Below are 25,950 nucleotides of genomic sequence, written 5' to 3' on the forward strand. Positions count from 1 at the left end.
CAGCCGATCAGCCCTGCACTTAGAGTAGACATTTTTGTTATCAATTCCTATGTGCATGACCTTGCATATTGTACTACTAAATGTCATCACATTTCTATTACTCCAGGCCTCAAGGTCATCCAGTTTTGCCTTTGTATATTCTGATCCTCCTCTATTCACAATGCCTTCCGACTTTGTGCCAGCCCATTTCATTGTCGCTCTTCTATTTTTTGTGCCAAGGTCATTAATGAAAATACTAAATAAGAATGGTCCAAAGATCAAGCCTTGAGGAACTAAACCACATCCCCCAGCCTGACAGTTCTCCTTTCAGTACAACCTGTTGTCGTCTCCTCTTTAGGCAGTTTCTAACCCACTTTACAATTGCTATACTAATCCCTATCTTCTACAGCTTCTCCGTGAATCAATTACATGTGCTACCATATCAAATGCCTTACTAAAGTTCAGGTTAGTCTGGAACTCTCTTCCTTTTAGTAAATCCATGCTGCATTTTATCCCATTTGTCACTGCCCTCCACATCATTATTCTTTCCTTCAATGTTTCTTATAAAGTATTGCATGCTATTGAGGTTAGACTAATGGGTCTGTAGTTTCCTGGATCACTTTTTCCCTTTCTTAAATATGCATACTGTGTTTGCTGTCCTCCAATCACACAAGACCCACCTCTGGTTTGATAGAGTTATTAAATATCCTTGCTACCAGGCTAGTAATTTCACATGCCAGTTCTTTTGGTATTCTGGAATGGAGATTACCCATTCCTCTTCCTTGAATGCACTAACCTCTGAGTTTTGCTTCTACCAAGAACGTTGTCATTTCCATTTCTATACATGCATTCTGACTAGCTATCCTGCCTTTGCCTCAATATTATCATACTTATTAAAAACTCAAAGTATTAATTTAGATCAGGGATCGGCAACCTTTGGCACATGGCCCATCAGGGAAATCCGCTGGTGGGCTGTGACAGTTTGTTTACCTGCAATGTCCAGAGGTTCAGCCGCTCACAACTCCCACTGGCCTCAGTTCGCCGCTCCAGGCCAAGGGAGGCTGCAGGAAGTGGCGGCCAGCATATCCCTCGGCCCACACCACTTCCCGCAGCCCCCATTGGCCTGGAAGGACAAACGGCGGGCAGTGGGAGCTGTGATTGGCCAAACCTATGGACGCTGCAGGTAAACAAACTGTCCCGGCCTGCCAGCAGATATCACTGACAATCTGCACGCCAAAGGTTGCCGATCCCTGATTTAGATTTTGGGCCATACTTGGATTTTTTTTTAATCTCTACCTCATGCTCACCACTCCATAGCATCCCCCACCTCTTTTCTCATTTTCTATTTACATATATGCCTAAAGACCCCTTACTATTTGTTGTAATTTCCTTTGCAATGTGCAACTCAGCTTGACTTTTAGCAATTCTCCCTTTATTGCTACACTTTCGTACCTCCAACACATGGCTTTCTTTGCTGATCAGTCCATTTTCTTATTCCTTGAAGACTCTGTGCTTATTCCTAATATCCTTATTGAGGTTGTTATTCATCCAGTTAGGTATGGAACCCTTCCTGGGATGCAAATTCCAGATAGTTTTTATACCTTTGACAAAGAAATGTCAAGTCTTCTCTACATTTCAGTCCATGAGCTCTTCGGATGAGTTGGCTTCACTAACTAGTTCCCTTAATTTTTCAGTCTCTCTTTTGCAGCTGAAGAGATTTGACCTTTAATGTATGCACTGGGTAATTAAAAATGCAAATACCATTGTAATAGTACATATAATATATTTCAAATACAAATGCCTTATCTAAATTTCAGATCCCAGAACAGTGTATGTGGTACAAAATGATATGCAGTATACATTACTAACATTAAATATCTGAGACCAGATTTTCTGTCGGGTTCAGCAAGAGGTGAGTGGTGGTGGTCAGAGATCTGGTCATGGATCACTCATTCTTTTCTTCACCTTGGACATAGGTCCATACTGGAGGGCTACTGTAACACCTGCTAGCTAACTGCTTATGGGATAATTTTTATGTGACCGTAAATGAAGCTGGCCAAACCAAGTCTTCACCCACAGCATGCTCCTGGCATTCTTCCTGCACCAGAGGTTGTGGGGCTGGTGGCATAAGAGCTGGCTACATTAGCTCTGTGCTCAGTGGGGAGTCCACCCCACTGGAGAATCTTCAGATAGGGGCTTGTGGCCAGTCTGTGCTCTCTGTCACTACCTCACTGTCATAAAAGGGAACAGAGTGAAGCAGGAAGTGTTCCCCTGATATAGCAATTTAATTGAGTATATTGTAAGTTTTTGAGGTGGGAAGGCAGAAGGATTTCTTTGTGAGAAGAAGTTAAGGAATGCATATCAAATGAAACACAGAGTTATATATATCCATTTTTTCCTGGTTGCTGATGGACTGAGACAAGTTGATTAATTTGTCAGATATGATATCAAATTAACAAGAGGGTTTGGACTGAATTGCACAGTTGTCTTATTCAAGTATCATATAATTTTCTATAAGTCTTCACTAAAAAGTAATTTATCACTCTGCAAATCAAGAGATAATTTCTCAGTTCAAAAGAGAAGGGATAGGCTATGTTATGGCCAAGATAATGGAGTGGCTGATACGGGATTCAATTAATAAAGAATTAAAGAAGGGTAATGTAGTTGATGACAATCAACATGCGTTTATGGAAAATAGATCCCATCAAACTAATTTGATATCTTTTTTTTGATGCGATTACAAGCTAGTACAATATAAAATTACCATGACACACATTACATCAATTAAAAGCTGGCTAACTGATAGGTCTCAAAATGTAATTGTAAATAGGGAATCATCATTAAGGACATATGTTTCCATTGAGATCCTGCAGGGATCAGTTCTTGACTCTACACTAGTTAACATTTTGTTTTATCAAAGACCTGGAAGAAACATAGAATTGTCACTGATAAAGGCTGCAGATGACACAAAAATTGGGGAAGTGGGAAATAATGAAGATACTGGTCATTGATACAGAGGGATCTGAATCACTTGGTGAGCTTGGCACAAGGCGGGGATTCCCAAACTTGGTTCACAGGTTGTTCGCGAGATGGTTTGTTTACCTGAGCATCCGCAGGTATGGCCGTTCACAGCTGCCAGTGGCCGTGGTTTGCCGTTCCTGGCCAATGAGAGCTGCAGAAAGCAGTGACTCGAAGCGCGCAACTTCCTGCAGCTCCCATTGGCCGGGAACGGTAAACCACAGCCCCTGGAAGCTGACAGCAGCTGTATCTGTGGATGCTCAGGTAAACTAAGCAACTCACAGCCCACCAGGGGCTTACCCTGAACAAGCTGTGAACCAAGTTTGGAATCCCTGGCACAAGCAAACAATTTGCATTTTAATATGACTAAATGTAAATGTATATACCCAGGAACAAAGAATGTAGGCATATTTGCAGGATGGGAGAGTTCTATACTGGGAAGCAGTGACTCTGACAAGGATAAGTGGGTTGTCGTGGATAATCAGCTGACCATAAGCTCCCTGTGTGATGCTGTGGCCAAAAGGGCTAACATGATCCTAGGAGGCATAAACAGGGAAATCATGAGTAGGAATAGAGACATTATTTTACCCTTTTATTTGGCTCTGTTGTGACTGTTGGCTGGAAATCTGGTGTCCACAATTCAAGAAGGATGTTGATACATTGGAGAGGGTTTAAAGAAGAGCTACAAGAATGAATAAACGAGTAAAGTGTAACTGGGTATACTAGCCCTTTGAACCTTGAGGGGACCAGAAGACCCCATTCCAGGAACATTGGAACAAACAGAGGCACAGGAATGGTCAAAGCCAGAACAGCGGAAGCAGTCCCAGGGAATTAGTAATTGGATGGACACAATCCCAGGATCAAAAGCGCTGTCGCTTTGAGTGGGCCAGGGCTCAGACACTCTCCCTGCCAATCAGGAGGAGCTCTCTGAATGATGGCAATATATATGCTGCCTTTTCCCTGAGAACAAGGGTGATGATGACAGGAGAAAGACGCCTGAGCCAGAAGGCTGAGCTCGAGATAGAAAGGGGTGGGAGTGACAGTTCTGTGAAGAGCAGTGTCTGATAGAAGAGCCAGAAATGACTATGATTCTTTATGTTATGGTGATGGACTTTATTTCTCAGACTTTGAGAATTATTTTTGAACTGTTTCAGTTATTAAACCAGCCCCAGAGTAGGGGTAGTGGTAGTCACAAGCAAAGCTGTGGGAGGATGGAATAGTTATATAGGGCTCTGAAGGAAGGGCACAAAAACAGGTCATTACAGGACCAGCTCAGGGCCATGGGGAGATGCTCAGGATGCAGTTGCCATGCAACAATTAGAAAACATGCCTTATAGTGATAGACTCAAAGAGATTAATCTATTTAATTTAACAAAGAGACGGTTAAGGGGTGACTTGATTACAAACTGAAAGTGCCTATATGAAGAACAAATATTTATAATGGGCTCTTCAATCTGAAAGAGAAAGGAATAACACAATCCAATGGCTGGAAGAAGCAAGACAAATTCAGACGGAAATAAGGTGTACATTTTTAATGGTGAGAGTAGTTGACCATTGGAACAATTTACTTAGGGCAATAGTGGATTCTCCTTTACTGATAATTTTAAAATCAAGATTTGATTTTTTTCCTATAAAAGATATGTTCTATGAGTTATTTTGGGAAGTTCTATGTCCTTTGTTATACAGAGCGTCAGACTATATAGACAATGGTCTTTTCTGGCCTTGGAATGTACCAATAGTTTGAGAATGAAATATCTGGGACTACATTGTCAAAAATTCCTTAAACTTGTCCACAAAAATTGTGAATGTTCACACACACACAGACACACACACACACACACACACACACACAATGTCCATCACTGTACCTGTCAATGCCTGTTTGAGCACTTAAACAGGGTGTAGAATAAAAAAGCAGATGTGCATTCAAACAATACTATACATGCATGCCAGTTTAGAGGATTCGAGAATATAGCCATAACTATTGGCATGTTCCAATGTCACGTTTTTTAAGTCGTAAAATGTTTCTCATGTTTTGGCAATGAAACAATGAAACTTTACTGCACTTTCAGTAACAGTCTATAAGATTTCTGTCTGTGTGACTCAGATAAGAGTTTTTTCCTCATCACAATCCAGAGAGAGGATATGTGGGGTACAGCCAAATTCTGGCCCTTCAGTTACACCAGAGTAACGCTGAAGTAAATCCACTGAAGACAAACTTACACCAGCATAACAAGAAGCATATGTTGGTCCTCTATGAAATTAAGACAAAAATGAAAAAAAGTTTCATTGTAGAATGTTGTATATATTGATACAGAAGCTCATGGGAGGTTTAGACACGCCTTAGTCTTAACGTTCAAGGCATTTTACTTTCTCACAATGCATGCTCAATGCACACTTGACTGATCAATTACACTGGAGCAGCAAGGGGTGATGGATCAGTCAACAGTATTCATATCAATATAAGCCTGCATGAAATTGACTAAGCTGACAATCGTATTTTCTCTAAACTAATGGAAAGTATAAATGTGTATATGTTTATCTTTTACCAGCATGGTGCAACCAAACCAAACCAAACCAAATAAACAAAACACACAAAAAAAGGCAGCACTGGTCCTTTAACAATTTAATCATTCTTCAGTATGCAGGGACTTTAGTCTTTTCTGTGATGCCTGTGAAAGGGAAATAGAATCTGTCAGTCATTAAAATGAAAGGCGTATAGTGCTGTGGCAGTCTGGAGATGAAATTGGATTTTTGAATCTAGGTCCTCCTGATTCCTTTTTATTCCACAAAGCAAATTGCTTTGCCATAGCTTCAGCATTAAGCAGGAAAGGCCTCAACTGGCACTGGTAGTACTAAAAGCTTATTAAGAGCCAGACATTGTATTCTCTACTGAACAACATGTTTTGGAAGACCAGCTCTTATAAAATGCAGAATTCATTTTCCAAAGTTTTTATGCAATTTTATGTGTGTTCATTTACTGTTTCTTCTTTTTTCTCTCCTGTGTCTTCCTCTACCCCTTTTTCATTTTGTTCTTGTCCAAGACATCATACTTTTCACATTTCTATTGATAGTGCTATGTTTTTATTTGAGACAAAGACAGTAACAGCAAATGGCTGTATTTCTGATGGGAACTCAGCAAAGGACCTTTAAGCACAAAAAAAATGATATAACCTTGGATTCATTTCACTTAACACTCTTAGGAGCTATTTCAAGCCCACTGAACACCTTAGCATTTGCTTAGTACAGTATCTGATAAACTAACAGATCTCCTTTATCTATCATTATAACATAATTGAACTATGAATTTATATATTCAAGTTTAGCTATCTACATTTTAGTGATAAGAATTATATTCATATACTCCAACTCAAAACATGAAGCAATGTTTTCTATAAGAAGAATCTTTAGCATAGAGCAATATTGTCAGTATTTGCGGTTCATATCTTTTACTAAAAAAACTGATTTTTTAAATTAAAATCCTTATTCTAGCTGTTATTATTTATTAATGCAGCACCTAAACTGTGCTATCTTTGAAAATTCTCATTTTAACAGGAGGCAATAAAAGATTTTATTGCTTCTTAACTGAAGAGTTTAGAATGTTTGCCACAGTTCATCTACAGTACATGCTAAGAAAGGAAAAACCCTGCAGAAATTCACCACAGGCAAAGCAATTGTATGGGCCTGAATAGTTTATTCACTTTGGGTGTGAATTTATATGAAGTTGCCAGGTTTGTCAGGAAGAAAGGGGGAAAAAAGAGGCTATCAGGCAGCTGCTTAGTAGTTCTTTTTAAAGCAGTATGAGGTAATCTCTTATGGATACATTCTCTCTTCTAGTTCACCACACCAGTTGTCTTCCAAATAGTGTTTGAAAAAAATCCAACATCAGATATGAGATATTCCAGAAATGTCTGTATTGTTATTGTCTATTGCTGGTATTAAATTTATGACTGGTATAAGAATTAAACCCTCAAAGAGCTGCTGGTATTTACTTTGTCAATCTCAATTTAAATGTGAGTTACTTGAGTCTCCTGTACTTTGAATCCCATCCCCTTGTCACAATTTACTGTGCCTTGCTAATTGAGTTCTAATACCAAGGCAGCAAATATACCTGTGCTTTCCTGTCTTCATCAAACAATATCTTTTTTTAAATCTGCTTTTCAAATTGACTAATTGTCATTTTCCCAAGTGTGGAGCTACAAAAAGGTGTTAAAATACTTTGCATAAAGCTGGAAGACACAGCTGGTACTGGTTTTCTGTCAGTAACTCTCCTTTCCAAGCTGCATATACCAGACATTTCAAAAATTAAAGAATAACTAGAGTTGCATTAAATATTCACAATGAAATTTAAAAAAATATTAACATTTGAGAGTGTCACATTTGCCTGGGATTTTATAAAAGGAGTTGAATCTGGAAACAAAATTAAAATTCAAAGCAAATTCAAATATGTGAAATTTCATGTCTGGCATTTTTAATACGAAACCTCAATTTTGTATTCTGCTCTACTCAGCATTTCTTTACATGTTCATGTAGTTGGTTTTGGCCACATTTTTTAAAGGCATTGACAAACTGGATAGAGTTCAAAAGTGAACTTCAGAAATATTTAAAGATTGCAGGAAATAAGACGAATTAAGGAGCTTGAGAACTGGGCATGTTCGAGATGTAATCCTGTGAGATGCTGGATATTTCCTGTGAAAATAAGTGTCAGTTGCCAAATGAACTGAAAGGCCCCAGTGGTAGGATCAAACATGAGTCTTGGATGGGAGAAGCACAACAGAATGTCTGGAGGGGTAGGTTGGCACAGGTAAGAAATTGTAAACTTTTTCATTGACTCAGCGAATCCCCTGCTTTTCCACTTGAAGAAGGAACGTACTGAGATTTTCTAGGTAAAATTACCAGTCAGGTAAGTCTAGGGCTAGAATAGTGGGCCAGAGTAATATATATTTTTACAGCCCAGAAACTCCAGTCACAAAATTCTATCACACTTCTCCTTAATTCAAAAGCCTCACCTATCCTTGAATCACATGAACTAGGTGCTCTCAGCCACGTAACAAAGAGTCCTGTGGCACCTTATAGACTAACAGACGTATTGGAGCATGAGCTTTCTTGGGTGAAGACCCACTTCGTCACATACATCCGACGACATGGGTATTCATCCACGAAAGCTCATGCTCCAGTATGTCTGTTAGTCTATAAGGTGTCACAGGACTCTTTGCTGCTTTTACAGATCCAGATTAACACGACTGCCCCTCTGATACTTGTCAGCCAAGTAAAGCCTTCATTTTGAGAATAGTAATTAGTTCAAACATACTAGCAAACAAGTAGATTTAAGTTCTCCCTTCTTTTTTTGGTTGGAACATGCTTCCTCCCCTTGCATATCATACAATCTCACTCTCCTCCATCAAATCCTTGCAACAAACTCATTTTCACCACTGAACTACACCTGAACTCTTTCAGACACTCTCCCCAGATTTCTGTCTATCTGTGTGAGCATCAGCCTGTCCCCCTAGAAGACAGCTGCTGACAAATGCAACCAAAACACTAACTGTTTGTAGTCCTTTAATCTGGTAGGTCCCAGCATTGTAAAACAAGGTTTACAGCATGAAGATGACAAGAGACAGGATCTTTGAAATAATAGCTGGGCCCCATGATCTTTCTAGTGTACACCTAGAAGTTTGTATCTGAAAGCCGTTGTATTGCTTCCCTGTCTGTTCTTTTTTCCATCCCTATTAAGTTAGAACAAAACACATTCACACAGGAAAGTCTTATAACATCCATATAAGTGATATAGTCGCTCTCAAAAACTAGTTTTTTAACACATAGCAGCTCCTACAACATTCATACCATTGTTACATTTACATGCCAGCTCCACATCTGTCACAGCTACTACTCCGGTGCTTCTGCACTTCTGCACCCCCCTCTCTCTAACCACATATTGGCACACACCGGAATCTTTCCTTTGCTAGTCACATTGCTCTTTTTTCAGCCCATTATTTGAGGTAGCAAAACAGCAGGAAATTCTTGAAAGTTTATATCAAGAAAAACTCTTATAAATAAAAAATCACACCTCATATTCTGGAACTGTGGCACTGTAGGCATTCCTCTGTAACTTGCAGTAAGATTATTTTCTAGGTGAGCCAGAAAGAAATAAAACATTTGCGAGAAATACCTGGGCTAACTGTACAGGGAAGAGAATGAAATTTTAACTTTGGGAAGTAGCGAGATTTAGCTTTCGGTGCTAGAAAACAAAATGAATATCCTGCATCTGCTTTTCCTATAGAGCTGACGTTGCTTGTTAGAATGTGAGCACACAAACTTGTTGCAATGAAATTTAGATTAATGAGATCATTTCTTCATATCTTCACTATCAGGACGATGGATTTTTGTGGCTGATCTGATAGTTCTTTTAAAGGGAGGCACACATTGTATCTTAGGGCATCTCTTCTGTTATCATGTTTAGTGCCATGATAATCCTTACTACATGGGGGAGTATTCTATTTACGGAGTATTTCATACTTAAATTTGCTATATAATTATACAAGGCATTCTTCTCATTATGTGTGCCAGATCCTATTATAAATCACAAATAACTCTTTAGTGTTTTGGGTTTTTTTTACGAACCTTATCAATTTTTCTCTCCCTCTTGCCATTCAAGAGATTTCTTGTTTTTACAGGACCTAATCCAGTGTTTCTCAAACTGGGGTTGCTGCTTGTGTAGGGAAAGCCCCTGGTGGGCCGGGCCAGTTTGTTTACCTTACCTATCCGCAGGTCCGGCTGATCGCAGGTCCCACTGGCCATGTTTTGCCACTGCAGGCCAATGGGAGCTGCTGGAAGCAGCACGGGCCAAGGGACTTACTGGCCACCACTTCCAGCAGCTCCCATTGGCCTCCAGCGCCAAACGCGGCCAGTGGGACCTGCGATCAACCGGGCCTGCGGATGGGGCAGGTAAACAAACCAGCCCGGCCCACCAGGGGCTTTCCCTACACAAGCTGCAACCCCAGTTTGAGAAGCACTGGCCTGATCTAAATCCCACTGAAGTCAACAGAAAGACTTCAACTAACTTCAAATACAACAGGCCCATATTTAATTACTCTGTTGTTTGAGATGCAGAAAGTAGAGCTGATTCTCACAAGATTTCATATTTTAAAGCTTCATGTGGTTTGGACTAGCTTTGGACAGGAATTTAAAAGTATCCATACTTGAGCTACCCCTCTGATCCTTCTCAGATTTGTCCATCATGGGTATTTCTACCACAAAGCTACCTTTTCAGGGTTCAGCATTTCCTTGTTGTAAAAATGACTAGAACCTGACACATATAAGGTTGTAGTAGCCCCAGAGTATGTTTTGAAAGAAATGGAGGTAGAAGTTTGAAATAGTAAAGACAATAAAATTTAATGGGATTAAGAGGTTTAGTTGTGCCATGATTCAAAACTGGGTTTGGGAAACATAATTAGGTCTGTGATGCAATTCATCCATTTAAAATAGTAAATAAATATAATTTACAACATTACTTAATTACTTAATTAGCTAATAACTAGTGACTACCTCTAACTGCCGGAAGCTGGGATGGATGGTAGGGGAAGGACCACTTGATAAATGGCCCTGTTCTGTTCCTTCCCTCTGAGCTTCTGGCACCAGCCCTTGTCAGAAGTAGACTGGATGGGCTTGCTGGACCATTGGTCTGACTTAGTACAGCCATTCTTAAGTACTTACTTTAATGAGGGGCCAACTGTTTTATAATAAAATAAAAAGCTGTCCTGAAACATCACACAAAATATAAACTAACCCAAGCCTAAAAAAAAATTGTGAAAGTTTATCTTTAGTTTTTTTAACCTCATTTAATCATTATTTACATTTTTCTCTGAACTCCCAAAGTTCAGCAGGAGTGAAATTTTCAAAGTCACATAAAAGATGTTTTGCCTTTTTTCTGTTGGATCTGGTCCACTGGGAATCACATATAAATTCTTTTAGGTGACTTTGAAACTCTGACTCTGTGTCCAGTACCGGTTGGCTCCTGAAAGTGAGAGTTACAGAATGGTATGAGAGAAGCTAGACTATAGCTAGACTGAGAAAAACACATTAGGTTGATTCACAGAAACCATCTCATTACATAACTTGCAGAACTTTGCAGTACAGGAATGTGATGACTAAATAGTTTTGAAGGGACATTAGACCAGTAATAGCCAAGCAAGCATCCAGGGCCATAAGCTTCTTTTGCCTTACTGGGATAAGACCTAGTTACAAAAAGCAAAACAAAACAAAACAAAAAACTTCTAATCATATTTTATACATTAATAAGGAGGCCGGCCTAAAATGGGTATGCATTTTTCACCTACTTTGTCACAGGCAGTTACTATGACTGCATGTGCAAACTGGATGACTGTGTGTGCAAATGGCTAGCTAGGCACCTACCTAGCCTTTGTATTCAAAACATCAGAGCCATTCCCACATCTGAAGCATTAAAATTCTCATGCAATTTCTAAAAAAAAAATAGTACATGAAATACTGCACATCCAATAGCCTAGCTCTGAGCATAAAATTATTTTCTAACAGGAAAAACACAATTAGTTATAAGAATTAGTAGAGAAATGTACTAGTTTACCCTTAGAATGGACTCTTATTTTTTTTTAAATGGGCACCAATCAGCAAAGTACTTAAAAACATGCTTAATTTTACAGTTAAGTGTATTCACTTAAGCATGTTAACTTAACCAGTGATTTCAATGGGACTTTAGTATGTACTTTAGTGTGCTACTGAATAATGGAATGTCTTATATAGGACACTTCTCTGGATAGTCAATATAGTTGAAATATAGTGCTAATCTCAATATAAATGGTGATCTTTTTTCTTCAACAAAATTATGTGAATCTGCCATAAATTCTGAGAAGTGGAAGATTATTCTCAAAATTCTGCTTGCGCTGAACTGTGTATAGTAGACATTGCCCATTTCCTTTAATGGAAATGTTTTAAAAGGAAGCATGTAAGTTTTATGTCACTGCTGGATTTAATGCTGAAATATACATAATCTTCAAGTGCATTACTTCTGTGATGCCAGATGAATACCAGAGATATATTTTTTCTACAAGATGTTTGGATTTTGTCAAACTAGTGTAATCTAAATATTAATGAAATGAAAATATTTAACACAGCTTGACAGTCTGTATAAGAAAAAAATGCCATTATAGAGAAGAATTCTAGGAAAAGTGCTCAAGGCATCTGGCTAATCTGGGTAGACTGTCAATTAGAGCTCCAATGAAGTTGATCGCCTTTTGACAACCTTGGAGAAGACCCTCATCATATCTACACATTAGATTCTGCAGTAACTGCCATTTGCTCATAGCTTCAATTTTCATCAAATATCTGATGCTATGCTAACTTCAGACACATTTTCTAGACTCTTTCTTCTTCAAGTGCTATGAAGAGGTTACTATACTCTGTTTTAAAGATAGAAAAGATATTATTAGCATTGCTTTATGGCCAAGTGTCTCATTATCCCTTGATCCACCTACAACCTTTATCTCCGTCTTTTTTTCTTTGTTTCATTCTGATTTATTGAAGTCATCACTAAACTACCACATGATGACTATAGAAGAAAAGCATCTCTGCAGTAGGTCTGTTTCAGTTGTTCTTCCTGCCTCCCTTTCCATCACTGCATTATCAGTTACCATCTCTAGTGGATTTTTTATGGTCACATGCAAAACTTTTATTTCTCAGTTATTACACACTTCCTAAATCCTATGCTATATGCTTTCAGCCCATACCAGACCTACTTTTCTTGGGCAAGATACTGGAGAAAATAATTCCTTATTTATTTCTTTTATTTTGTCTCTTAATGACTATTCTTCATTGTAATTTACCCCTCCATCAATCTTTGTCATCTGCAAACTTTATCACAGCCATGAACTACATTTTCTTCCAGATCATTGATAAAAATATTGAATGGCACTGAACTGAGAACTGCTCCCGGTAGAAACATCCTCACTACTTGATAATTCCAGATTACTATGTTCTGAGATCTATCAGAAGCCAGCCTCTAATCCATTTAACATGTTGGTTTTTTTTTAAAGTAGTAAGTCAAATGCCTTCCAGAAGTCCAAGTATATTACGCCAGCAGAGTTATCTTTATCAGTGAGACTTGTAATCATGTCAAAGAACAATATCAAATTGGGTTGACAAGATCTATTTTCCATGGGGTACAAGATTCCCTGAGATTCCCAGCTGGAGTGAGAGTGCTCCCGCTGTCACTGCCGAGCCACAGGCAAGCAGCAGCGTTCCACTGGAATAGGTCAGACAACATTACTGTGCTCAATTCCTGCTTCCTATCAACATCCCACTGCTTAAGGCATCTCACTGCTGAGGCCAACCAACACAAACATAATTAAATGTTAATATGTGGCAGGCCCCATATGCAGGTGCTACTCAGAGACCACATTAGGTGATAGAATGAATCTTTTTGTCATGGTATAAAAGGTGATGGACCATTAAACTGCAATAGTAAAGACTTAGAGCAATATACCATGTATATTGCAACATTATACACTCTGGCTGGTTACTCTGAACCATGGAGATGTAAAGAAATCTAAGCTTTTAATGTAAATATTTCTGAATTTAGTTAAAAATGATGCAGAGTTGACTGATTGAAAAATGACACCATTTATATAGCTCATGTAGAATTCCCATAATCATATAACTTAATATACAGTATTGCTTATAATAGTCTATTGAAAGATGTTAATGAATATGATGACTAAAGAATATAACATGGCACCCATGGACCTAAAAATGATGCCAGTTTCTATGTGCAGTACTTGTGGGAGAGGATCTGTCCTCTTTTCAAGATCATGACTTAAACAGATCTGTTGGAGATAGGGTTCTCACCCTGTTCTGAAAAAGAGAGCAAACACATTCTGTATTAAGTCCAAACTTACCCCTCCCTTGGGTTGGTTTAGATTTACTAACCTGGTAAATTATAATAAAACAACACATATGCTATCCTTGGGTGTCCCTAAGCTTCCTCCCATCAGCTTAGATCCTTCTGCACAGTGAATCACTTCTACCTCCATTATGTCCAGAGTGGAAATATTGAGTAGCATGTGCCAGCAAGCATAAGTCATCATCTCCATGCAGGGGTTCCAAAACCCGCTAGCAGAGTGTTTCAGCAGAAGGAAGAGCTCTTGCCATTTTGCTGCAGGTTCCTGCTACATTAATGGGAACTAGAGCCCAGATTCTCCTCTGAAATATGGCCACTTTGCTGTAAAAATCCACTGCTGGTGCAGTGCAAAGTTTTTAGTTCACTGGCTTTTTGTCATTAGGATAAAGAGATCCGGTGGTGGTACAAAAGGAATAGAATGGCTGTGATGTCCATGTGAGGGACATGGCCAGGCAGGGGATATGTTGCTATGATGGCACTACTCCCTGTATCGTAGTTTACCTTTGGTAAGGGTAATGTCATATTTTCAAATGTATGTAAAGGGTGCCCAGAACTTTGGATGGATTCCCTTTGGTGACAAGTTTCTTTAGACGAAAAGATAAATAAATAAAATTTGCACCTTAAGGCTGCTGGTAGAACTAAGAGCAGCCTTTAGTGTACCCCAGGAAGTAGCCCAGAAACAGATAGATCAAGATCAGGAGGCACAAAGGCCACTGTGCACGTCCCCTCCTAATCTGCACTTTCAGGGCCTCAGCAAAAAGTAGCTTCCAGCTGAAAAAAAATGTGGATTTCTTACTGGCTTAGCCAAGTGGGGCCCACTTGTTTGGACCTAGGAGAGTATTATTTTCAGTTAAAATACAGGGCATCTACAGAGCAAGTGCAGCCAAAGGACAGTGATTCAACTAATTTCTTGAAATCAGTCTGTCTGGTCACCATTTGCAGGTGCACTGAAGTGCACTTTTCAAGTAGAAATTATACCATTTGCGAGAGATGTGTGTGAATCTTTGCAGAAAAATCCTACATTTTGAACAAAGTGAAATATTCAAAAAAAACGGTCAGGATTTGATTCTAATTAGTAACCAATTTTATTAACATACTTGTATAGTGCTTGGTGGTTGTAGAACTATTTGACTGATGGTCATTTTAACAGAAACATCCAGCTATTTTTCTTATAATAGAACTTCAAGGGGCCTTGAGAGGTCATCTAGTCTAGTTCCCTGTGATCCCAAACTGTCTCTACATCTCCTCTGGTGCCAAAAGATTCCACACCTTCTCTGGTGTTCTCAATTGCTTTATTCCTAGCTGCCAAAACTTCCAACATCTCCCCAGGGAACATCTACAGAGCAGTTAGGCATTAATTATATAACAAATTACTGCACATAGACAAATGAACATTTGAGAAGAGGACAAAATAAAATAAATTTTATATGAGAATAAATACCACAGTAGCTATTGACTGTACTACATATCTCCATATTAAATACACCCATCCGTAATTTAGCTGAAGCTGCTTAAATCACCATAGTACCCACAGGCCTTTCCGCAACAGCTAGAGAGTGTCAAAGCCTTGGCTATCACTAAGCCTTGTGGAAGAGGTGTATTTGACACAGGGATGAGGGAGGGAGGCTCTCTGATGCACAAGGAGGGGAAAGTGCTCCAAACTTCAGAGGGGCATTTCAATGGGAGGTTTGTGTGGACCATTGGCAGGGCCGGCTCCAGACTTTTTGACACCTCAAGCAAAAACAAACAAATAAATAAAAAATAATGAATGCCACACCTTGAAAAGAGCCACCCCTTTAAAAGAATACTGGTGCCTAAAGCCGGCCCTGACCATGGGCAGGGCAGTTAATATATGTAAAAGCAAAGAATTATATCAGAAGAAGTACATTTTCTAATTTCAATTACACAAGTGGAATCTTTTTAAAAGGATGATAAAATAGCTGTCAAGCAAGCCTTTCTGATATGCAAATGAATAATATGAATATGCATAGGTGTAAATAAGCACTCTATGTACGAACAATAAGAAAGAGCACTCTCAGCTGATTAGAAGTTGATGGAAGAATGAGCTGAATAATGTTTCTCTTAGTGATTTAAACTTCAAAGAGCTCGAGTGAGTATCAACTCTCAGATGGACTAATTTAAACAAGAACTGGGATGAAGAAGTGTCATTTTTCTAGGAGAAATCATACGTAACTTTTAAATTCAGTAAGACTTGAAAATAAAACTTCTATAATGGATGGTGGATGGGTTGAATCCTTTAAGAGGTCATATAGTGAATTGACTTTGCCCAGTAGTAAAACTGGTTAAATTTCATTTTCATTTTTCATGAATGGGTGGGTTAAAATTACATCTGCTGTAGGTACGAACAACTGATCAAAAGGCTGAAAAAGAAAGAGAAAAAGAGGTAAGGTAAGTAGGAAGAGAGTATAATGAGGATTGTGATAATTTTTTCTCCATGTCCACTGAAAGGTAGGACAAGAAGTAATGAGCTTAATCTGAAGAAAGAGAGATATTAGGTAAGATGTTAGGAAAAACGTTCTAACTGCGAGGGTAGTTAAACTCTGGAATGGGCTTCCAAGTGAGGTTGTGGAATCCCCATCCCTGGAGATTTTTAAGAATAGGTTGGACAAAGACCTGTGAGGGATGGCCTAGGTTTACTTGGTCCTGCCTGAGCATGGGGGCTGGACATGACACCTTCTCAAGTCCCTTCCAACCCCACATTTCTATGATTTTATGATTCTATAAAAGCGTATGAAATTATTTTTATGATACTATGCTTTTTTGTTAAACATAACCCAATATAACATTTTAAATCATTATTATTTATTTGTGGAACACCGAGAGTTTGCCCTGTGCTGTACAATACATACAAGCTTGGAAAGGGGAGACAGTTTTGGTACTTAGAAGGCCTCATGTGAGTGTAGAAGTTGCCTATGCAATACTTCCCTCCCCCTCTCCATCGAATTCATGCACAGGTCAGATTGTGTATGGGAAAAAAAATGGTTTGACTGAAACTCATCATAGAGTGATACCCCAAAAGGGAAATCTGGCAACACAAATAATATGGGTCCCACTTCCACATCAGGTGAACTCAAGACAGAGTATCTTCAGATCTCACTGTTGTTCTTGTATCTAGTGTTCTTGGGGAATTATATATCTTTACAATGGTTACTGAACACCAATCTAAATATTTTAAAGCCTATCTCACTTTCTGCTTTTTTTTCATTGAACTGATTCATGAAAAATCATAGGCCTATAAAGCTAATAAGAGCTAAAGACTGTGATGTAGGTGGTAACACAGGATGACATAAATTAGAAACGGAAAAGATTCATTCAGTCATCTTATTTATCCCTATACTATTCAGATGGTATTTATATTCAAATGTAAGAATCCAGAAAAAAATATAATGGAAATAAATTATCTAACAGATTTATTATCTTTGAGAATTCTTGGAGGAAGGTATGTACCAGAGAACTGGAGAAGGGCAAACATATTATGTTTCTTTTAAAAGGGAACAAAAGGTATCTGGTGAATTATAGCCCAATCATCTAACTCTGATACCTGGAAAGATACTGGAACACATTATTAAACAACCAGTTTGTAAGCACCTGGAAGATAATGGGGTTATAAAGAATAATCAAGAAAAAATTATACCAAATCAACCTAACTTCCTTCTTTGAAAGGGATACTGGCTTAGCGGATAGGTGGGAGAGAAGCAGTTGACATGATATATCTGGGTTTTAGTAAGGCTTTTCACACTGTCTCATGTGACATTTTCATAAGCAAACTAGGAAAATGTGGCCTAAGTTAAATTCTATAAAATGGGTGTAAAACTAGTTCAAAGACTGTACTCTAAAAATAGCTATTGATGGCTCGCTGTCAAAATTGGAGGACATATCAAGCTGGATTCCTCAGGCTTCTGCTCTGTGTTGGGTACTATTCAATATTTTCATTAATGACTTAGATAATGGAGTGGAGAGTAAGCTTATAATGTTTGCAGAAGACACCAAGATGGGTTTATTAGAATATTGCAAAATAGCATTAGAATTCAAAATAACCTTGTCAAATTGGATAGTTGATTTCAAATCAATAAGACGAAATTCAATAAAGAAAAGTGCAAAGTACTGCACTTAGGAACTAAAAAAATCAAATGCACAACTATAAAATAGAGAATAACTGGCTAGGTAGTAGTAGTGATGGAAAGAATATGGGCATTATACTGGATCACAACTGAAAATATGAGTCAACAATACAATACAATTGCAAAAAAGGCTAATATTCTGGGATGTATTAATGGGGTATTGTATATAAAACATGAGAGGTAATTTGCTGTTTTACGAGGCACTGGTGAGGCATCAGCAGGAGTTCTGTTTCCAGTCCTCGGTGACACACTTTTAAGACAGATTGGAGAGAATTCAGAGGAAAGCAACAAAAATGATAAAAGCTTTAGAATACTTGACCTATTAGGAAAGGTTAAAAAAACTGTCCATGTTTACTCTTGAGAAAAGATTGACAGGATCGATATTCAAATATTTTAAGGGCTGCTATAGAGAATGGTTATCAATCGTTCTCTATGTCCAGTGCAACAAAAGATTTAAGTTTTACATTAGGAAAAACTTTCCAACTGTAAGGATAATTAATTTGTAGAATAGGCTTCCAAGGGAAATGGTGGAATTCCTGTCATTGAGACAGCGATGACAAATGCCTATCAAGGATGGTCTATGTGCTTCCTCAATGCAGGGGACTGAACTAGATGACCTCAAGATTCCTTCCAGCTGTTCATTTCTATACTCTATAGAACATGATCTGTTTTAGGAAGGGAAGAGAGAGCAGCATCATCATAAAAGCAAGAAGTGAATGCATGAGAACTGAGATATTTTCTGTATTTTGATGATATTTTTCCAGTTTACTGAATCCTTCACCGGTCAAGGATTGCCAGATTTTGTGACTTTCTGTGCAGAATAACTCAGGTGCAGGAGCCCATTTTCCCCTCTCTTCACTTTTGATCAGGGCCTCCCCCACAGACACACGCACACAGGTCTGCATTTCCACTATATTCTTTGGCCTTCCGCTGTTTCACATGATGTTCCTTAGCTTCAGGTGAATCCACTTCATGTTGTAGATGCATCTGGAAACCAAGAGATGAAGTCAAATGGCAAGTATTCACAATGAAAGGGTAGATTGATCATTTACGCTCTTCTGCTACTTAAGAGATGCTGGGGTCAGGTGGAAATATAATATGGCATAGCATTGAGTCTGGTATGTGCATGTTGTGACAAATTGGATAACAGAATCCCCTTGGGAACTGCCACTTGATGTGCCAAGACTACTTCTGCCCCTGCTTTCCTGCCCTGTCAGTTTAGGACTTCAGTGCCCTGCCTGGTTTGAGGTAGACTCGCTAGCCTGCTGAAAGCCCAGATCCAGGTCTGAACCACATCCCCTAACAGCTGTAGGCTTACCCGAAAGCAGCTCACAGAAGTGTTCTTGCCTTTAACACTCAGATGCCCAACTCCCAATGGGGTTTAACCCCAAATAAATACATTTTACTCTGTATAAATCTTATACAGAGTAAACTCATAAATTGTTATCCCTCTATAACACTGATAGAGAGAGATGCACAGCTGTTTGCCTCCCCCAGGTATTAATACATACTCTGGGTTAATTAACAAGTAAAAAGTGATTTTATTAAATACAGACAAGAGGATTAAATTGTTCCAAGTAGTAACAGACAGAACATAGTAAGTCACCAAGCAAAATAAAATAAAACACGCAAATTGATGTCTAATCAAACTGAATACAGATAATCTCACTCTCAGAGATGCTTCAGTAAGTTTTTTCCTCAGACTGGACACCTTCCAGGCCTGGGCACAATTATTTCCCCTGGTACAGATCTTGTTCCAGCTCAGGTGGTAGCTAGGGGATTCTTCATGATGACTCCTCTTCTCCCTTTGTTCTGTTCCACCCATTTATCTATCTTTTGCATAAGGTGGGAATTCTTTATTCATCTCTGGGTTCCCATCCCCTCCTTCTCAATGGAAAGACACCAGCTTAAAGATCGATTCCAGTTCAGGTGACATGATCACATGTCACTGTAAGACTTCAGTCCTTCATTCCTCCCAGTCTGACTCACAGGAAGGCCTGCCTGCAAACAGAGCCACCCACAGTCAATTGTCCTGGTTGATGGGAGCCAGCAAGGTGCCAAACCACCATTAATGGCCCACACTTTGCATAATTACAATAGGCCCTCAGAGTTATATTCCATATTTCTAGTTATAGATACAAGAGTGATACATTTATACAAATAGGATGACCACACTCAGTAGATTATAAGCTTTGTAATGATACTTTACAGAAGATCTTTCACATGAAGCATATTCCAGTCACATCATATTCACTCATTAGCATATATTTATAAAATCATATGGAGTGCAACGTCACACCCTCCTTCTGAACTTACTGCCAGAGACTTGGACACTGACCATGGTGGAGGCAGTATACCTGAGATTCATTTTTGGGCTCCCCTATGGGGCAGACATTCCTGTGTCCCCCAAAAGGGAAAGTGACCCTGATCCAGCTGTAGGCTCACAGCTACCAGCTATGACAGACCCTTCACTGGCCAGGAAAATGCCCCCTCCCCCTTTCACTCAGGGTGGGTTTGCTTCCAGCTAGAGTCCTTGGGGTTTGTTCCCACCACAGCTGTCACCAGGAACCCAACTTCCAGCTCCACTCCATTACAGCCAGTTCCTGCTTCTGGGTCTTAATTGCTTTGGTTTTTAAGTCCAGGGTTTGCTGGTGGGTAGCCTTTTCTTTTTCCAGGGTAGCTTTTTCCTAGGCAAATTGCACATCAATTTCCAATTGTCTTCCCTTCAGACCATCACTCAATGAACTGGTATACCACAGAGAACCCCCTCCTGCCAGAACAGGCACCCCGCCACTCCTGTCTTGCTAAGTTAGACACTCCAGTCGGCTTCAGCACAGACATAGAGGTTAGGCGACACCCATCTGCAGTTCACTGAAACTGAGATGCACTCAGCTCAGGGGCTTCTTAGTTAACAGAGACTTTCCCAGAGCCCAGTGTTCAGCCTTTCTGGGCAATTTGCAACTTGTATAGTTCTAGCTTCTTCTGATCTTCAATCTTATTTATTTTGCTTCCTTTTCTGTCCCTATTTCCCTCACGCAAAATAAGAAAACAGAAAATCACAAACCAGTCAGCACTTTGTCTGTTGTCCAGCCACGACACTTAAAACTCACTTAAAATCACTACCAGTATCTCAAAGCAATCAGCTGTGCACAGATCCTGCCGACTACACCACTGTGACGGGTTGGATCACAGAACCCTCCCTTGGAAGCTGCCATCTGATGTGCCGAGACTACTTCTGCCACTGCTTTCCTGCCCTGTCAGCTTAGGACTTTAGTGCCCTGCCTGGTTTGAGGCAGACTCACTAGCCTGCTGCAAACCCAGATCCAGGTCTGAACCACATTCCCTTAAGCTATACATTTACCTGAAAGCAGCCAAGAGAAGTGTGTTGTGAGCCCCCTGAAAAAACAGGGCCTTACACAGACCTAATGCTACTACTTGTAGCACTAGGGATGTAGGGAGATACCGGTAATCATGGCTGAGCTGAGCATAGCAGCGGTCTGTGGGATGATTAATAGACTGGCAGTGGCATTGTAAGAGCAGTCAAAGAGGAAGAAGGCTGATAACATTTTTTTCTGTTTTATAATATTCAGCTAGAATAAAATGAGCATTACACACCTTCAGCTATGCAATCACTCAGGATTCAATGAAGGACTTTTGTTTGCATGTGTATGTATATTTGGCAATGGTGCATGCAGATGTTTTTTCTTTTTCCCAGTGTGAGCAACAAACTGAGTCCAGACTTTTCAGCACCCTAAAGCAGGTCATATTTTTTTAACAATACTTTAATACACAGAGGGAGAGAGAGAGAGAGAGAGAGAACAACTTTAAAATTGTACAGCTGGAAAACATCCTTCCTGACTTAAAGCTGTGTACCTCAGTGAGAACCAGTCATCCAGACTAGTATCCCAAGATCTGCTAAGGAATGTCTGTCACTGCCAAGTAGATATTATTTGGGATTTGGGCCCTTCTGTGCTGGTCTTTATAATTTGGAAGGTTTTCGTTAACTTATGGAAGGTCAGTTTTCTAAAACACTTTTGACATTGGATATGAAGGATACCATACACGTGTCAGTTATAATATTTGTAATGGATAATAGAAATATTCATCCAATTTAACATACAATTGAAAGTTGCTAGTTGGCTGAGAGTGTTATGTCACTAGCCAAAACTGATTTCAGGTACTTAGATGCCATCATGATAGATCCTCTAAATATATATAGACCACACAAACATGAGTGAGAATACATAGCTGTAGTGTTTTGAAAAGCATTTTCGTGTCAAGTTGATTGGAGATAAGATGTAACACTTGTTATTAACTGCACAAAACACTCTGGTCAGTCTAACTCTGCTCAGCTATTGAAACCATTCACATGGGGCATGCTCAGAGGCATAACTCGGCTATTAGCATAATAGTCTCGTTTATGCAAGCATTATGTCTTCTTATTTGTATAGTCACTGCTATGGTAGTAATTTGATACCTTCATTTAGACAGACATTTTAGATAGAATTGTGCTGGCTGAACATATGTACCGTTACTCCCTAGCAGCTGACCTACAGGAGAGAGAGAGACCTATCTTAGCTATAATAGTTGTGTGAAACTCAGTTTAGTAGACTGGACATTCAGTGGGTTCCAATTTATTTTTGTTCATTTTGTGTGCCTAACTCTTGTGCATCCCTTTGAGTTTGGAGCTCAAATAAACTTAGAACACAAATTAAAAGAGTCAGCCATGATTGCCAAGATTTGCCTGTTTTCAGCTTGAAGCCATCCATGCAAAATAAACATTTTTTCCTGGTTCTGAATAAAATCATAAATCATTCTCCAGAACCATTCAAAGGAAGAGGGCTCACTTTCACTTGAGAGATCCACGGATATTAGTGAACGTGACCTGAGTTCTGAGTTGACAGAACCACTATTCTCCCTGTCACATAGGCAAAGAACCTTGATATCATCTTTGATTCGCTCCTACACTTGCTTAACCCATCTAGGCTGTAGTAGATTGTGTATTGTAGTATATCTAAGATCCAGAGTTTTTTTCCTGTTTGTCTATGTTTCTCAAACTCTAGGAAAGTAATTTAATTCTATCCAAATCAAACCAGCTAGATGAAAGGATATGCAGTAGCAGGGCACTCTACTAGTGTTACAGGTCCAATTGAGTACACCCAGCTGGCCATCCACCAGACTGCCATGAAGGGACACATTCACTGCATTCCCATGTGTTTTAAGCCTCCAGAGCCTGAAGGGAGTCCAGACACTATCCCAATGGGGTTCCAGGCACCTTTTGGGGTGCACCTTTTCCTGAGAATCAGAGCCACTATCCAGCTGCTTTGTTTCTCCTAGGTGCAGTGCTGAGCCTTCAGACTCCCCTGCCACTTAAACACATCATCTCCCAGAACTCCAGCCCAGGGTTTATAGTTTAACTCTCTCCAGAGGTTTGCGGTAATTGTAAAGCATTTAACACTGAGAGTCACTGCCAAAAATCTAACATAGTTGCTCTTTTCCTTAAACATAAAAAGCACAAGTCAAATAGAACACAACAGACATACTAAATGTAATATCCCTTAATCATCCACATGACAGTGGGACCATATATGTTGAAGAAAGCAGGCAGGGTGCCCTGCCCAATGATGCTACTATGGACTGGTTGTGTCTCCCTCATGAAGACTTATTACCCAGCTTCTGTGACTTTCTGCTCTCCTGTCTTGAGTTTATATATTCCCACCCTTTCTGTACCTGGCTTTCTGTTTGTTTGTTGAAAGCTTTCCACTCTCCAAGGCTATGTCTACACTGGCCATTTAAAATGCAAAATGTCCCTTTTTTGTGCTAAAACCATGGGAATGTCTACGCTTGTTATTAGAAGTTTCACCCCCAAAAGAAAACCACCTTCACTAGACGCATACAGTTCTTTCTACTGTTCTTTTTATGCTGTTGTGAAAATGAAGACATGTTCTACCTGAGTAAACACCCTTTGGCCTCTGGAGGATATCCCACAGTTCCAAAAGTGACCACTCTGGCCAGCATCTCCACTACTCTGACGCCAGGTAAACAGATGTCCTCCCCTCTCCTTGTAAGCCCCAGGAAGTTTGAAACTCTCTCTCCCTTTGCTTGTAGATGTGGTGGGGAAAGCAGCTAGACACAGGGGAGTTTTAAAAAAATGCCACAAAAGAAACAAGGAAGCAATGGGGCTGCTGGGACATGAAGCAGTGCATCACAAGAGCATTGAGCAGGGACGCAGAATGACTTCTACTCACCTGCCCCCTTCCCAAAAGACCTATTGAGACAGCTGCACTGTGGGCTAGCTGCCCTACAGTGCTGCTCTCATCCACCATGGAAGTGCTGCTAGTGTAAACACCCTCTGACACCTGAGGAATTAAGGGAGTACACAAACCAGCACTTTTCTTTCACCAGTACCCTATCACCGGTGAAACTTACAGCACAAAAACTCTCCAAGTGTAGACATACCCTAACTTACTTCACCATCTTCTCTAGAGGGAGGAGGGATCTTATTGCATCTTGAGCAAATCTGCTTAGCATTTCTATTGTCCATTCAAAGTACCATTGTTAATGTTAAGTATTCCCCCATTGTCTTCATTCTGAGGAAGACATGCTTTCCTACTAGAGAAACAGTACTTAGCCATACAAAGACATTTTAATGACACAACTGTTTTCACAGGAACACTTCATAATTTCAACCAGCATTAATTCTGGTTGAAATTAATTCTAATTAATTAATTTAGCGAATTCTAAAGACACATTCCAAGATCACCACAACTAGATTGCTAGGCATTATTCAGAAGCCTCCAGAAACACATGAAACACAGAGAGGGCAATGGCAGACAGTATCTGGAGCTATAAAGCCACCAGAAATGTTTTAAATTGTGGTTTTGGTGCCATTGGGAAGCCCAGATCACATGTAGTCCGCACTTATAAAACAAAATACTACGGTATTCTACACCTAGAGTCCAAAATGCTGTAGTTACAAAATTGGAACCTTTCTAGTATTTTGGTTCTTTTTAAGGTAAGGAATTAAACTTTCCATCAGCCGACATGGACTAAGGGGCCTTTAGAAGAACAAGAAGATCAATAATGAGCTGCTTTGGCCCTCTTACTACCATCCGCCCAGAGGTTTTTGTTTGTATTTTCCTTGTTCAGGCTTGGAACTACATAAATTGTATCATATAGGCCAGGTTCCCTTTAGCTTTCCACACCTCTTGAAAAACAGTTCTCCACAAAAATGGAAAAATTTAGATTTTTTCCCATTGGTTCCTAGTGAGCACATCCATTATGGAGGTCACTACACAGACTTAAATGGTCTGCTCAGCACCTTATGCCTAATTCAAAGCCCACTGAAATCAACAGCAGTCTAGAATAAATGGAATTTGTTAACATGTCTCTAGCAGGGCTGTCCCCTTTCTCCATTGTTATTAATTGCCTTCTCTATAGGATCCTTTGCCATCAGGATTAGCTCTTTCTAGGAGATTACAGGATTATACTCTAAATAATTTTCATTTTATATGCAATATTGAGGCAACCCTAAGTAATTCTTTGCCTTAATTATTTCAGGATAAATTATTGTTTATCTCCATCTCAGGGTTCTGTATATATTTAAAACAAATTTTATTAATATTGACTAGTAGTTCACAAACTTGTTCTGTCACTTGTGCGGGGAAAGCCCCTGGCAGACCAGGCCAATTTCTTTGCCTGCTGCATCTGCAGGTGTCATAAATAGATAGGTAAGGTAAGGGTTAAGTTTCTTTTACCTGGAAAGGGTAACCAAACACCTGACCAGAGGACCAATCAAAGAACTGGATTGTTTAAAGTCAGGGGCGGGAATTTGTAGACTCGGGGTCTTTTTTGTTTTCTCGGCTATGAGTAAACAAGTTT

This window comes from Chelonoidis abingdonii, chromosome 1 (assembly GCF_003597395.2).
Source record: "Chelonoidis abingdonii isolate Lonesome George chromosome 1, CheloAbing_2.0, whole genome shotgun sequence".
Taxonomy (NCBI): Eukaryota; Metazoa; Chordata; order Testudines; family Testudinidae; genus Chelonoidis; species Chelonoidis abingdonii.